We start from the raw sequence: 14,764 nt of genomic DNA, 5'->3' as shown, positions 1-14,764 counted from the left end.
ATCTCGAAAACAAAAGAGCTGGACACAAAAGAATACTCATGGTATGATTCCATTTATTGGAAATTCTAGAACAGGCGAAATTAATCTATGGTGACAGAAAGCAGGTCAGTGGTGCCTGGGGCTGGGGTGGGGGCAACTGCGAAAGGTACCAAAGAACTTTTGGAAGTTGAAAATGTCAGCATTGGCTGGGCGCGGTGGCTCACGCCTGTAATCCCAACACTTTGGGAGGCCGAGGCAGGCAGATCATGAGGTCAGGAGTTCAAGACCAGCCTGACCAACACGCTGAAACCCCCTTTCTACTAAAAATACAAAAATTAGCCAGGCGTGGTGGTGCATGCCTATAATCCCAGCTACTCAAGAGGCTGAGGCAAGAGAATCGCTTGAACCCGGGAAGCGGAAGTTGCAGTGAGCCGAGATGGCGCCATGGCACTCCAGCCTGGGATACAGAACGAGACTCAAACAAAAAGAAAGAAAGAAAGAAAGAGAGAGAGAGAGAAAGAGAGAGAAAGAGAGAGGAAGGAAGGAAGGAAGGAAGGAAGGAAGGAAGGAAGGAAGGAAGGAAGGAAGGAGAAAGAGAGAGAGAGAGAGAAAGAAAGAAAATAAATGTCTTGGTTATGGAGTTTTTTACAGTGGTATATACTTGTTCAACATTCATAGAACTATATGCTTGAAATGGATGCACTTATTGTATATAAATTATGCCTCAATAAAGTTGATTTTAAAATTAAACAAATAGGCATTTTATTGCCTGACCAAGAGGTCAAAAGTAGATCCAAGACTAACCATAAGAAACAGCACAGACCAGACACACAGAAGCCTTTGTGTTGTTCCCCATCCCCACCCTGTTTTTTCTTTTGGCAAGAAGTTGGTCTTTATCATGTGTACTAGTGGAGGGGAACAATGGCAAGGAAAATCTAAAAAGAGAATAATGCACAAGTCATTTACATCTGGTGGCCCTGGAATGTGTTTTGTTGCTTTATGGAATTTGAACAGAGATGTGCCTGCTTGACATCCCAAAAAGACACTTTGAATGAAATAATAAAGTTTCCTGTAAAGACCTGAATTACTTGTATCCAGGAAGCACTTTGCTTATCTTGCCTAACTTCACTTCTTCCATCTCATTTTTCCAAGCAGGAAATGCAGTGATTCGCCTAATCCCAAACCTTCCTGCAAGGAGGCTCTCCAGTTTGATGCCTCCACCTACATTAGATTGGATGCCTCTGCATTAACGTACAGCATAAATAGAGGAAGTTGAGATGCTCAAGCCACTGTAAAGAGACTTGAAAAAAGTTTTCTTGCAAGTTGCCGGAATAATCTACTTGCAGATAATTGAGAACAGATTCTACAAGAAATAGTTTCTTATATCTAGCATGCAGTTTAGCTGTCTGGCTCTGGGAAGTCTCTCCTGGCACACCACACACCCCTCTCCCACCTTCAAGCCCTGTCACTTCTGAGATTGGGTTGGCTGCCTGCTATTTGCTCCCCACCTCCCGTCCCCAACACCCTGGACTTTGTCCTTCATGGCATTTACCACGTGGAAGGCAAATGCCTGTTTACTAATCTGTGTCCCAGACCAGACTGAGAGCTCTCTGAAAGCAGGGTCGGCTGAGGTCACTGTTGTATCCCCAGCTGCTAGAACAGTGCCAGGCTCGTAGTAGGTGCTTAATGAATAGTTGTTGAGTTGTTATTATTCTGAACACATAACAGAGTTTATTTAAGGTTTTGAAAATCAACTGCGCAAACAGGAAAACTCTGGCGCTTCTAAAGGGAACTCCACCCAAGCCGAGCTCCAGCAGGAAATACCAAAAAGTAAGTATCTAGCACAAAAATCACCGTGTGTGTGTTTCAAGGCAATTCTCGTGAGCTTATCTCCAAGAAGCTGTGGAATAGTCTGGAAAATCCAAGGCTTTAGGTCCTCCAAGGCAGATGACTTATGAGGATGGAGGGAAGGGAGGAGAAGCTTCTTGCTATCTTGACACTCTGGGGCTGTGGAATAACACTGAGATTGGAGTCAACAGGCCAGGCCAAAAGGCCTAGACTCTCAGAGCCTCTGTAAATGACCATATTAATACCTTCTCACATCTTACAGTCCTGTCTGTAAGTTCTTAAGGGTGATACAAATTTTAGCTGCCTAGATTATCAGAAACATCAATAACAAGCTGGGTGTGTGGTGTGCGCCTGTGGTTCCAGCAGCTGGGGCAGGAGGATCACTTGAGCCCAGGAGTTCGAGGCTGCAGTGATCTATGATGGTGCCAATGCACACAGCCTAAGAATAACAGAATAAGACCCTGTTCTCAAAACAAGGCAAAAAACAAACAGGCCAGGCACGGTGGCTCACATCTGTAATCCCAGCACTTTGGGAGGCCGAGGTGGGTGGATCACTTGAGGTCAGGAGTTCAAGACCACCCTGGCCAACAGGGTGAAACCCCATCTCTACTAAAATTAAAAAAAAAAAAATAGCCGGACATGGTGGCATGCATCTGTAATCCCAGCTACTCGGGAGACTGAGGCAGGAGAATGGCTTGAACCCAGGAGGTGGAGGTTGCAGTGAGCTGAGATCGCACCATTGCACTCCAGCCTGGGCAAAAAGAGGAAAACTCTGTCTCAAAAAAAAATTATTAATAACAATAGTAGAAATAAGTGCTGCTCAGACCCAAATGCATGCACCAGAGACCAAGAGCCATTTTGCCTTCCCCTCAGGAGTCCACATCCACGCATAGCAAGAGTTGGGGCAGAGCTCCCTGCTGTTCACTTGGCACTTCACACTTGAAGACCATCCTTTCCAGCCTTAAGGCCTTCTGTGGATGTCACTGCCCTCCTGCTCATGTGCCACATGTAGACATTTAAGGGAATCTAATACAAAGCAAGTTTTACAAAGTGCTGTGTTTCTAGCAAGAGAATGACAGGCCCATTAGACGTAGCCATCTGACTGGTTTTGGAGGGAGAGAGAAAGCTCACATGAGAAGAAAACAGAAAAAGAGAGAAAGAGAGAAAGAGAGAAAGAAAGAAAGAGAGAGAAAGAGAGAAACAGAGAGTGAGAGAGAGAGAGAGAAAGAAAAAGAAAGAAAGAGAAAAGAAAAGAGAAAGGAAAGAGAGAAAGAAAGAAAAGAAAAGAAGTCATTAGAGAAGAGAAAAGAAGAAAAGAAAAGAGGACCAAGGTAAATACTTAAGAAACACAATTTAAGAATCTTAAGTCAGATCTTTCTATCACAGGGTTGTGGTGAGCACAAAACCTTCTCTATACATGTCCCTGCCTAACCACAATTTAAGCACAGTGTTTTGTAAATAATGGGTGCCAACACAGTCAATACATATCCACTACCTTCCCTGGGATAGGCAAGGTGAGAACCAAACAGGAGTCGTATGGGGCCCTCCCCTGAAGAAATTTGTCTGGTAAATGCTTGATGACTTAAATAGAAAGTTTTAGAGATCAGTTCTAGTTTATCAAAATTCCATAGTACTTTATCTGTCCCATTCTTAGGGAGTAGCTTCTCCGAAGCTTGCAGCTGACATCCCTTACCAGAGATGCCAGGCAATTGTGAAGGGCTCACTCCTGTGTCCCTCATAGCACCCACTAGAGTGCCAAGCACACAGTGCATACTCAATATAGATTGTGCACTCTAATGAGAGTGTACTTCTACAAAACTAAGAGGAACCGATGTAGCACACCCCCAACCTGTACTTAATATGCAGTGAATCTCAGGCAGAGGAAGGAGGGTGGTGCTCCAGGCCACACAGCCAGCAATGTGGTCAGAAAAAGGACCCTGGTCCTTAACTTCCTGTTTCCATATACTCTCTTTCCAAGGAAATTAGATCCCAAGTTGGAAGAGGGATTTGATTCAAAGAACTAACCGTAAGGACAGTAGAAATGTGAAAACAGTCCCATCCTTGTCTCTTTTGACATTGAATTTTTTTTTTTTTGAGACAGAGTCTTGCTGTATTGCCCAGGCTGGAGTGCAGTGGCATGAACATAGCTCACAGCAGCCTCGACCTCCTGGGCTCAAGCAATCCTCCTGCCTCATTCAGCTTCCTGAGTAGCTGGGACTATAAGTGTGCACCAACACGCCCAGCTAATTTTTGTACTTTTTGTAGAGACAGGGGTCACACTATGTTGCCCAGGCTGGTCTTGAACTTCAGGTCTCAAACAATCCTCCTGCCTTGGCCTCCCAAAGTGCTGGGATTATAGGTGTGAGCCACCATGCCCAGCCTCTGCCCGCTCTTCTAGCTCTTTGTTCCTGAAGTCTCCTTACCCATCTATGGTGTTAGTCAAGCAGAAGATGCTGGCAGAAAGGTCTGCAGCTGCTGCAGCAAAACAGCAGCAGCAAAGACTAACCTCCCATGGAGGGAAGGGAGCAGCAACTGTCAGGGAGTGCTTGGCAGTCCTCAAGGCAGGCACAAGAAGAAAATGGGATTTGTCCAGTGCAAACTGTGTAACGGCTGAACCAAGGAAATGCAGTCTGTTTCTTCCTGGCCTGTTCAGCCAGATCAGCCCCAACTCCTACTCAAGTACTAGACTTCAGCTGTTGAGATTTGAAGAAGTCCCTTTTCCACCCAAGCTTGGAACCAATTGAGACAGTCACAAGAGTCAGGCAGATAGAGATGAAACACCACCCGTATTACTCATAAAGGCTGGGTGGGGAGATAGGCCGTAGGTGTGCAGCGAGAGTGAGCTTTCTAATACTAAATCCCAGAATCAGACAGACTCACCCACCCAGTCACAGGCAGCTCTGGAGGCCTGCAGGCCCCCAGCAGAGGCAAAAGTAAGTGGTGCTGGAGCAGAGCATGATAGGGGCTCTCTGCTGGCTGGCCAGGCCCATGAGAGGGAGGAATTGAGCCACACAACTCACTTCCCTCTACGAAACTCATTGTTCTATTAAGTCACCCATCTTCTCCTGGGAGGGGTGAGTCAAAGGATACGGAAAGTCCAGAATATTACTGTAATAGAAGGCCCTGCTACATGGAAGCAACATCATGAGTGGTAAGCAAGCCCTCCCCCAACATGAGTCAAGACAAACCAAGCTGCATGTAACAGCGGAGGTTGTCTGAAAGGCTAAGGAAATAATGCTCTTTACTGGGCACGGTGGCTCATGCCTGGAATCCCAGCACTTTGGGAGGCCAAGGTGGGAGGATGGCTTGCATCCAGGAGTTCAAGACCAGCCTGGGCAATGTGGCAAGACTCCATCTTGCCTGTAATCTCAACACTTTAGGAGGCTAAGGTGGGCAGATCACTTCAGGTCAGGAGGTCAAGACCAGCATAGCCAAACATGGTAAAACTCTGTCTCTAATAAAAATACAAAAATTAGTCTGGCGTCATGGTGCACGCCTGTAATCCCAGCTACTCGGGAGGCTGAGGTGCCAGAATCACTTGAACCCGGGAGGTAGCGGTTGCAGTGAGCAGAGATCATACCACTGCTCTCCAGCCTGGGTAACAGAGCGAGACTCTGGCTCAAAAAAAAAAAAAAAAAAAAAAGAAAGAAAGAAGAAAAAAATAAAATGATGCTCTTCTTTTTCCCTGATCTTCCTCTTCCCACAAACCATGATCCTGACTTTCTGGTACCCACTCTCCTTACAGCTGCCCCTCTGCAGTTTGCGTCATGGCACTCTTGCATGAGGGAAACGAGCAACAACTAAACTGGAGGTTTTTACTTCAGTGATGGTTGAAGCGGCACTTTCCACAAGGTAGAGAATGAAGAAGTGATACGGGAGCGGGGGCAGGGAAGTGCTGGGAGGAGAAGGGTGGGGTCCCTGGCGAGGGAGCCACCCTCAGGCCTGTGCCCACGGACCTAGGTGAGGACAGGCATTCCTGTTTTCACACCCAAATGTTGCATTTTCCAAGACGACCCTGGCCCGCCATGCCCCCATTCTGTGCCTACAGAAACCCCCAAAACCCTAGTGGGTAGAGACACAAGCAGCTGGATGTCAAGAGGAGCACATGGGCAGAACACACTGGCAGGCAACAGCAGACCTTGGCAGGCCATCCACTGGTGGAACAACAAAGAAGCCAGAGGAATTTGGCCGGGGTGGTTGGAGTTGAGTCTGGCTACTGAGCAGCAGACTCCAGGGAAAACCACCTTCCCACTCTGTCCCCCTTCTGGCTCCCCATCCATCTGCTGAGAGCTACTTCCACCATTCAATAAAACCCTGCACTCATTCTCCATGTATTTTTGTATGTAGGATAAAATTCAAAACACTTAACTGTGCCCACATGTGATCCGATTTTTCCGATACACTAAGGCAAGAACTCCAAGACGAAAAGCCCTCTGTCCTCGCAATAAGGCAGAGGGTCTAATTGAGCTGATTAACACAAGCCGCCTACAGATAGCAAAACTAAAAGAGCACACTGTAACACACGCCCCACTGGGGCTTCAGGAGCTGTAAACATTCACCCCCAGACGCTGCCGTGGGGTCAGAGTCCCACAACCTGCTCATCTGCCTGGTCACCCTAGAGGTTTGGGAAGCGGGGCACTGAAGAAGCGAGTCACAGCCCCATGGCATGCTCTGCGAGGGGTACAAGGGAACTTTTCCCATCTCAGGAGGAGGAGCAGGTCAGATTGGTGTACTGGCTAAGGAGGACTGCCTCCTAACCTCTTCCCTTTCTTCCCAAAAGAATGCAGAACACAAGCAAAAATAATCTAAAATCATTTCATATTACTGTTCAAAGCCAGAGGAGAATTCTGGTATAATATCAAATATATTTGGTGCTCCTGAAACCCTTGGAATAATTTCCTGAGTTACAGGAGTATATTTTGCTATTCATACTAAGCCCCTTTGGACCACACCTGAGTTTATGCTAATGAGGTGACTTAGGGTAGGGCCCCTGGAGAACCTCAGGATGGGGGCTGTCACCAGAAAGACCAAGTGATCTAAGGGCTGGAACTTGCAGCTCCATCCACAGATCTCTGGGAAAGAAAGGAGAAGAAGCTGGAGGTAAAGTTCTATAAAACCTGTTGTACAATAAGATTTGAAAGCTTTAGGATTGTGGAGCTTGTGGAGGTGGTTGGAGGGTGGTGCCCGAGGGCATGGAATCTCCATGCTCCTCACATACCTATGTGACTCTTCCATCCAGGCTCGAGTGCAGTGGCATGATCTCGGCTGGCCGCTGCAACCTCCGCCTCCTGGGTTCAAGCAATTCTCCTGCCTCAGCTTCCCGAGTGGCTGGGATTACAGGCACCCACCACCATGCCTGGCTAATTTTTGTTTGTATTTTTAGTAAAGATGGGGTTTCACCATGTTAGCCAGGCTGGTCTTGAACTCCTGACCTCAGGTGATCCGCCTGCCTTGGCCTCCCAAAGTGCTGGGATTACAGGTGTGAACCACCTTGCTCAGCCTGTAATATCTTTTATAATAAAGTGATAAACGAGTTTTCCTCAGTTTTGTAAGCCATCCTAGCAAATTAATCAAACCCAAGGAGGGATAAGGAGAACCATGATTTACAGTCAGCAGTTCAGAAGTATAGGTGATGGCTGGGCCCGGTGGCTCATGCCTGTAATCTCAGCCCTTTGGGAGGCCAAGGTGGGAGGATCACTTGAGCCCAGGAGTTCAAGACCAGCCTGGGCAACATGGCAAAACCCCATCTCTACTAAAACTACAAAAATTAGCTGGGCGTGGTGGCATATGCCTGTAGTCCCAGCTACTTGGGGGGCTGATGTCGGAGGATTGCTTGAGCCCAGGAGTTCAAGGCTACAGCAAGCCATGATTGCACCACTGTACTCCAGTCTGGGCTACAGAATGAGACCTTGTCCCAAAAACAAAACCAAAAACAAACAAACAAACAAAACCAGAAGTATAGGTGACCATTTGGGATTGGCATGTGAGGTGGGAAGCAGTCTTGTGGGACTGAGCCCTTCATCTGTGGCTAATTGAACTGAAGTAAAGGATGCCCGGCAGGGCTGTGCTGGAGTGTTGCTTGGTATGTAGAGATTTCTTCACCCCACCCCCACACACACATCTCCCCATGGAAGTGTGCGGTGTTGAGTGAGAGTAGAGAGAGGAAAAAAAGTTTGTTTTTTCCTCCAAAGAATCAAATGAGTCAACTGTAGAGCACACTGCAGGATTTCCAAAACTCAGTCTTCCCCTGTAATCTTCACTTGTGCATTCATTCTATAAACATCTTCATGGAGCACCTACAAAGTAGGAGGCCCTATACTAGGCACTGGGGACACATTGCAGCCCTTGTGAAATTTTTGTCAATCCATAAGTCAAACAAGAATCTGCTGAGCATCTATTATGCACCCCACCGTGCTGGGTACTCAGTGAACCCCTCTGAGACTTGCCTCCTCCAGCCTGCAACAGTAAAGCACCTGAAAGCCTGGTTTCCTCTACTTTGAGGAGAGATTTCTTCTTCACAGATGGCCTGGGGGTGGCAGACAGTTTAGGAAAACAATATACAGGGCTGATTCTAGAAATTAAATGACGTGTCTCTCATGGAAGATTGCACAAATTCTGAAGAAGGGTTGATGAGCATTACCCTTAAATAGGTAAAACCATTCTAAAAAATAACACCTCAGTGGCTTTAAAAACGTTAAAGGGGTGAAATTCTGCAACCCACTCTTTATGGGGGCGCAACTGCTGACCCCACCATGGGTCTTAGAGAGATAGATCTGTACATTTTTAGATACCATAGAAAGATTTCTTTCTGCCTGAGCTTCTTCAGAGCATTGTACATTTTTATAAAATTGTAAAACAACACAGCAGGCAAAAGAATAAAAGCTTTTTCCCTCCTTTAGTCTCAATATAACTGTGTATGAAGGGCGGAGAGCCAAAAAGTTCACATTCAGAAACTCAGTGCTATTTGTAGCTCCCTAATAACCAAAACTTTTTTGGCCATCTACTCATCCATTCATTTTGTTATCTCCAAACCTCAAAACCCTGAGGGTAGGCACGCAGTAGGTTATTAGTGAGGACTTATTGAATGAACAGATAAATGAATGAATGGATGGCTAAATGAATGAATGAAATATCCAGAGATCAGTCCATAGTAGATCCACCTTCTCACAAGCACAGAGTAACTTCAGGAGTGGGCATCAGAAACTCTTATTTATACCCCACTGGAGACTGGAAGCAGAGAATTTCTTGTGTGCTGACCCTTAAGGGGAAGAAATTGAAGAGAGAAATACAATGGACTCACTCAAAAAGACTGCTGAATCCAAGAACTAGAGAACTGGAGAAATGTGTGATTCAATCTATCACCCACCCTCAGGGTCAGTAATTACCTGTTAAGCTTGGTGAGGGGGGTGCATGAGGCAGGAGGTCAGCCTGGGCAACATAGCGAGATCCTATCTCTAAAAAAAATAAAATATATATAATTACTTCAGCTTCATTACAAATATTCATTGAGCTTTTACTATGTGCCAGGAGCTATGTCTACCAAGGTGAATAGGACCACACACTCCTATTCCTCCAGCTTACATCCCACCATCTTGTCTCTGACCAACTGCTCATTCCTGCTTCCATTTTCCTGTCTATGAATTTAGAGTCCTTAGTCCAACATTATGCTAACCACTCCCTTGCAAATGTCTTCGACTCCCTTGCCTTCTCTCCGCTGTTGCACACACACAGTAAACCTTTGCTTATGAATGAAATCTGAGACCCACTTCCCCTATGCCAGCTCAGCATTGCTGGAGAAAGTCACACAACTGTGCCAACTGATGTCATTTATAATACATGACCCAAACTCATCCTTCTCCCAGTTATCTGATGTCAGTAAATGGCACCATGGCCCACCCAAATATTTAGGCCAGAAATTCCCTTTTACCTCATGCTCCATGTTCAAACCATCACCAAGGTATTGATACCATATCTAACATAAATCTGAGGCCCACCTCTTCTCTCCATCTTCATCTGCCACCACCTTGTCCAGGTCTCTAACACCTCTCACCTGCACCACTGAAATGGACTCTGAATTGGTCTGCTGGTTTATTCACTGAAAGAATGAAAGAGAAGTATTAACTTCTAAACTGGGTCATGTTTGCAGCAGTCACTATCTGCCATATATCTTTACCTTTACCACTTCAGTACTCACTAATCTGACTTCTGACACCAGAACCCATATTTCTTTGCCAGATTTTCTCTGGTAAAGAAGCTGTTTTGTCTACCCCTTGCAGCAGGCTAGAAATACCTGCTTGTGCCTCACAAGACATTTTCTTGTCTCCCAGACCTCAAGCAATGGCTTACAGGATTGGGTGTATAAATACTCCAGTTCTGGGCCAGTTGCAGTGGCTCACACCTGTAATCCCAACGCTTTGGGAGGCTGAAGTGGGAGGACCACTTCAGGCCAGGAGTTTGAAATTTGCCTGGGAAACACAGCAAGACTCTGTCTCTGCAAAAAAAAAAAAAAAATACAAAAAATTAGCAAGGCGTGGTGCCCATCTGGGGTCCTAGCTATTGGGGAGGCTGAGATGGAAGGATCGCTTGAGCCCAGGAGTTCCAGGCTGAGGTTAGCTATGATCGTGCCACTGCACTGTAGCCTAGGCAACAGAGCCAGACCCTATCTCTAAAATAAACAAAATAAATAAATAAATAAATAAATATCAGCCGGGTGCAGTGGCTCACACCTGTAATCCCAGCACTGTGGGAGGCCAAGGTGGGCAGATCACTTGAGGTCAGGAATTCAAGACGAGCCTGGCCAACATGGCAAAACCCCATTTCTACTAAAAGTACAAAATTTAGCTGGGCATAGTGGCATGCGCCTGTAACCCCAGCTACTCAGGAGGTTGAGGCCCAAAAATCACTTGAACCTGGTAGGCAGAGGTTGCAGTGAGCCGAGATTGCGCCACTGCACTCCAGCCTGGGCGGCAGAGTGAAACTGCGTCTCAAAAAAATTAAAAGTAAATAAATAAATATCCCAGTTCTCTCAAACTCAAGTGGGATAACTTGAGGGGTACATTCTAAAGTGGTTCCCAGAACTCTTCAGAGGGATTAAGCTTCAGTTATCCGCAGTGATAACTTGATTTATAACTCATCCTTTGTTGGATTTCTTCCCTCTCCTGCCTCAATTTCCCACCCTTCTATTGATGCTTCCTTACACCACCTCCCAAACAGACTACTTTGATTTGGTCTTCTTCCAGGGGAAACCAGACAAAGCCAATGTCTCTTTTTACCATCCTTACCATGACATATTATTGCCTTTAGGATAAAATTCAAAACACTTAACTTTTCTCCAGAAGGTCCTATATGCTACTCCTACATTTTAATTCCCTTTCCCACACACTGGTTTCATATTGCCTCCTTTATTTTTTTTTCCCCCAACGCAGGTTCTCGCTCTGGCACCCAGGCTGGAGTGCAATGGCATGACCACAGCTCACTGCAGCCTCAACCTCTTGAGCTCAATGAATCCTCCCACTTCAGCCTCCTGAGTAGCTGGGACTACCAGATGAGCACCACCATGCCTGTCTAGTTTTTGTATTTTTTGTATGTAGAGACGGGGTTTCACCATGTTGCCCAGGCTGGTCTCGAACTCCTGAGCTCAAGCAGTCCTCCCGCCTTAGCCTCCCCAAGTGCTGGGATTACAGGCGTAAGCCACCACATCCTGCCTGCCTCCTTTCAATTCTTTGAATATTCTCAGCCCTCTGCCACCTCAGGGCCTTTGCACACCCCATTCCCTGGGCCTGGATCACTCTTGCCCAGCTCTTCACATGCTGGCTTGACCCTCTTCCTCCATGTCTCAGTTCAAATTTCCTTCCTTAGACAGTATTAGTAAAGGCCTTCCTTTATTAATTCATCTAGTTTTTCCTGATATTCTCTTCCTTTATTGGCTTCGTGGCACTTACTACAACTTGCAATCTTGTTTGTGAGTTTGCTTAAGATTTGTCTCCCGACTAGACTGGAAGCTCCAAGGAAACAGAAATCTTAGCTTTCCTAACAAGGACATGGCAGAGGGCCTAGCATATTGGAAGCCACCAACTGCCAATTTTATTTTTAAGATCAAACAAAATCTTAACCTCAAAGGGTTCACAGTATAATGGAAGAAATTTGTATACAAATATGTAATTTCCATGAAGTTAAATTGCCATGGACAGAAGGCACTAATGGATCACAAAGCTCACAGTGTCAAACAAAAGAAATGGCACCTCATTTTATTGATCCAATAGCCTGTAAGTCCCATGAGGTACTGTGAACCCCCAAAATATGAGACAGATCTCAGTCAATTTAGGAAGTATATTTTGCCAAAGTTAAGGATGCACGTCGGTGACACAGCCTCAGGAGGTGCTGACATGTGCCCAAGGTGGCTGGAGCACAGCCTGGCTGCCTTCTGCCATGACTGTAAGCTCCCTGAGGCCTCCCCAGAAGCTGATGCTGCTATGCTTCCCGTACAGCCTGAAGAGCCATGAGCCAACTAAACCTCATTTCTTTATAAATTACCCAGTCTCAAGTATTTATTTATAGCAGTTTGAGAACAGACTAATACAGAGGTAGAGTTTCTTTAAAATGAGCTTTACCACACAAACCATAACTATTCTCTCACCCACATTTATGTAAGTGCCCAGAATTGTAACACTCTGTTGCCCCACAATCCCCACCCCATTACAAATATTCAGACCATGTTCCTCCCTTGGCATAAAAAGTCAGCAAATAGTCCCTTCCTTTTCTGCCCCTCTAACCCCGGTGTGGGACTAGTGCTAATGATTATTATGACCAGTATATCAACTGATCACAACTTAACAGAATTGTATACTCAAAGAATCATAGGATTACAAAGAGCCTAATGAGATTTGTCCAATTATGAATTTAATAAAGGTAAAAATTATATGCCCAACTTGAGAGGAAACCCTTATTACTTTTTCCCTCCCCTACCAAAGAAAGTTAACAGAGGTAAGCATCCATTTAGGTCCTTCCTTTTTAAATTTGCATAATAAAAATTTTCAACACAGAGAAGTAGAGAGAGCTGGGCACAGTGACTCACGTCTGTAATCCCAGCACTTTGGGAGGCTGAGGTGGGAGGATCCTTTGAGCCCAGGAGTTCGAGACCAGCCTGGGCAACGTGGTTGAGACCCCATCTCTGGAGAAAAGAAAAAAATTAGCCAGAATGGTGACACACAACTGTGGTTCCAGCTACTCAGCAGGCTGAGGTGGAAGGACTGCTTGAGCCAGAGAGGTCGTGGTTGCAGTGAGCCATGATCACGCCGCTGCACTCCACCCTGGGCAACACAGCGAGACCCTGTCTCAAATAAAGAGAAATAGAAAGAGTAATATCATGAACCCATCACTCCTGTATCTATTGCTCATTTTCAACAATCATCAAGGCCAATTTTATTTCATCTCTAACCTCCCTTCCTGCCCCCATATATTTAACCCCTACCTTGATACTTTGGGACATATTTTTTTAATTTCAGATATCACAGATATCATGTCATTTCATCTACAAATACCTCATCTGTAATACATATCTCTTAAAAATAATCTTTTAACATTACTACTATCCAAATTTTTTAATCCCCTAATTTCATCAAATATCCCTGTGTACTTATTTCCCTATGTAAACCAAAAATAAAATTCTAAGGCCCCCCCCAACCATCCAAGTGGACCCCTCCTCCCAGCCAAGGGCATTTCAAAGTTAACCCAAAAAACTAGTTCAGGCCACAATGGAAGAAGGGGTCAAACATGTCTCATTATATCCCCCAGCATTAACATCAAAACAGAGCTTAAGTCTGAAAAGAAACATTTACAATCTATTCTCTCTGAAGCCTGCTACTTGGAGGCTTCAGCAGCATGATAAAACCTTGGTTTCCACAACCCTTTATCATAACCCAGATATTCCTTTCTATTGACAATAACTCTTTCAACCAATTGCCAATTAGAAAATTCTAAATTCTAGGCTGGGCATGGTGGCTCACACCTGTAATCTCAGCACTTTGGAGCCCCAAGTGGGTGGATCACTTGAGGCCAGGAGTTCGAGACCAGCTTGGTCAACATGGTGAAACCCCATCTCTACTAAAAATACAAAAAAAAAAAAATTAGCCGGGTGTGGTGGCGCATGCCTGTGATCCTAGCTACTCAGGAGGCTGAGGTGGGAGGATTGCTTGAACTCGGGAGGCAGAGGTTGCAGTAAGCCAAGATTGTACCACTGCTCTCCAGCCTAGGCAACAGAGTGAGACTCCATCTCAAAAATAAATAAAATCTACTTATGACCTGGAAGCCCCCCTCTTTGAGTTGTCCTGCCCTTCCAGATCAAACCAATGTAAATCTTCACATATATTGTTGGATGTATCGTGTTTCCCTAAATGCATAAAAGTTAGCTGTACCCCGACCACCATGGGCACATGTCCTCAGGACCTCCTGAGGCTGTGTCATGGGCGTGCCCTTAATTTTGGCAAAATAAACTTTGTAAATCGACTGAGATCTGTCTCAGATACTTTTGGGTTCACACCTAAGTGTCTCATGTTGTATTTGTTTTATAGTTGGCTTGTTCAAATCAGGATCCAAACAAGGTCTACACTTGCATGTGGTTGATAAGTCTCTTAAATCTGTTTTAATTTATGGCTTTTGCTTCCATCTGCCATGGCTCCCCACCCACCACACCCTGTACCAGGATTACATTTTTTGACAATCTTTCCAACCCTTGTGAACACACTGTTTTCTGATTTCAACTGACTCATCTCTCCTGCTAAACAAATAAAAACCTAATAGACCACCTTCTTTTTATTTTAAATTTCTTTTTTTGGTGAGAAAGGGTCTCACCATATTGGCCAAGCTGGTCTTGAACTCATGGCGTCATGCAATCCTCTCTCCTCAGCCTCCCAACGCACTGGGATTATAGGCATGAGCC

At 45.4% G+C, this 14,764-nt stretch overlaps 1 long non-coding RNA gene across 2 annotated transcripts in view; it reads right to left on the bottom strand.

Moving 5' to 3' along the window:
- Positions 1 to 9,212: 9,212 nt before the first annotated feature.
- The window catches only part of LOC112134905 (uncharacterized), a 47,973-nt gene continuing 42,421 nt past the window's right edge, over positions 9,213 to 14,764 (bottom strand). For both annotated transcript variants that reach the window (XR_008509717.2, XR_002916233.3), the window contains exons 2-3: positions 9,822 to 9,922; positions 9,213 to 9,281 (exon numbers count right to left, since the gene is read on the bottom strand). This is a non-coding gene — a long non-coding RNA (uncharacterized LOC112134905). The remainder of the gene's footprint in view (positions 9,282 to 9,821; positions 9,923 to 14,764) is intronic.

This window comes from Pongo abelii, chromosome 13 (assembly GCF_028885655.2).
Source record: "Pongo abelii isolate AG06213 chromosome 13, NHGRI_mPonAbe1-v2.0_pri, whole genome shotgun sequence".
Taxonomy (NCBI): domain Eukaryota; kingdom Metazoa; phylum Chordata; class Mammalia; order Primates; family Hominidae; genus Pongo; species Pongo abelii.
Note: the sequence above shows the minus strand (reverse complement) of the source record. Positions and strands in the feature narration are given on the sequence as shown.